Here is a 1,612-nt window from a genome sequence, read left to right on the forward strand (position 1 = left end):
AAAAAAAAAAAAAAAAAAAAAAAAAAAAAAAAAAAAAAAAAAAAAAAAAAAAAAAAAAAAAAAAAAAAAAAAAAAAAAAAAAAAAAAAAAAAAAAAAAAAAAAAAAAACCTGAAAAACGGATAATAACAAACTATTTGAATAAAAAAAAAAAAAAAAAAAAAATTAATTTTCTAGTAAAATAAACTTATGTTGTTGTAAAAATATAGAAATTATCTAATTCATATATGTATATATAATATATATATATATATATATTTTTTTTTTTTTATTTATTTATTATTTAAAATAATAAGCAATTTATAATAATAATATATAATATTAAAAGCACAACTATATAACACATATGACAAATTACAACATAATTATATATATATATATATATATAAATATATATTATATAAAAAAATTAACAATTGAAATTTTTAAAACGTTACAAAATAATAAACTAGCAAACACATTATTTTATTATCTAATCACGTATAAAAAATAAAATAATAAGAAAATAAAATAAAAAATACAAAACCGAAACAAATTAACAAATATAATATAATTACTATGTAATATCAACATGTTGATTAAAATTTTTACTATTTTATACAACAGAACACAAGAAAGGAAAAAAAAAAAAATTTATATATAAGATCCGAATTATTCTTTTTAAATAATAATTAATACATAAAAATATATATATATATATATATATATATTTTTATATATTGCAATTTCATACATCAACAAAAATATATTAATACAAATAAGTATATATATATATATATATATATATATATATATATAGTTTTATATATGTTTCATGTTGGAGAATAATAAATATACCAAAATATTATGGAAAATATATATTATAGGAAATTATATAAATATATACACATATAGATCTATGTATAAATATAAAAAATAAATAAATAATATTATACTTGTTCATATATGTACAAGAATTAAGTATATATTTCTTTAATTATCCACATATATATATAATATCCTTATTTTCTTTTCCATATTGCAATATAATTATCCATCATATAATAATATACATATATATATATATTCAAAGAAATAATTTCAATTAACATTTAATTAAATTGACAACCACAAAAAAAAAAAAAAAAAAAAAAAAAAAAATATATAAGTATATATATTATGCCCCTTTTTTTTTTCATAAGTAACATTATAACATAAACTTTTTATTTAATATTTTCGTCTCAAATATTGTAATAATATAACCTTCAAAAATATAATATATGTTTACAAACATTTAATACTTTAACTTTTTATATCTAAATATATATATATATATAATAATATATATGTATATTTTCATATTATACTCTTAAATCTTTACCAAATTATTCATTGTAATGCTAAACATTATTGAAACTTAAAAAAGATAAAAATTAATTAAAAATATAAAAACATATATAATATATATTGAATCAGTTAATTATTTAAAAAATCTTAGTGAATAATAATATCAAAAATTATTTATAATATAATAAAAATAAAAATACATATATAAAAAAAAAAAAAAACTATATATATATATATATATATATATATATATATATATATTTATTTATTTATTTAATTATATTTGAA

Source organism: Plasmodium reichenowi, chromosome 4 (assembly GCF_001601855.1).
Source record: "Plasmodium reichenowi strain SY57 chromosome 4, whole genome shotgun sequence".
NCBI classification, from domain to species: domain Eukaryota; phylum Apicomplexa; class Aconoidasida; order Haemosporida; family Plasmodiidae; genus Plasmodium; species Plasmodium reichenowi.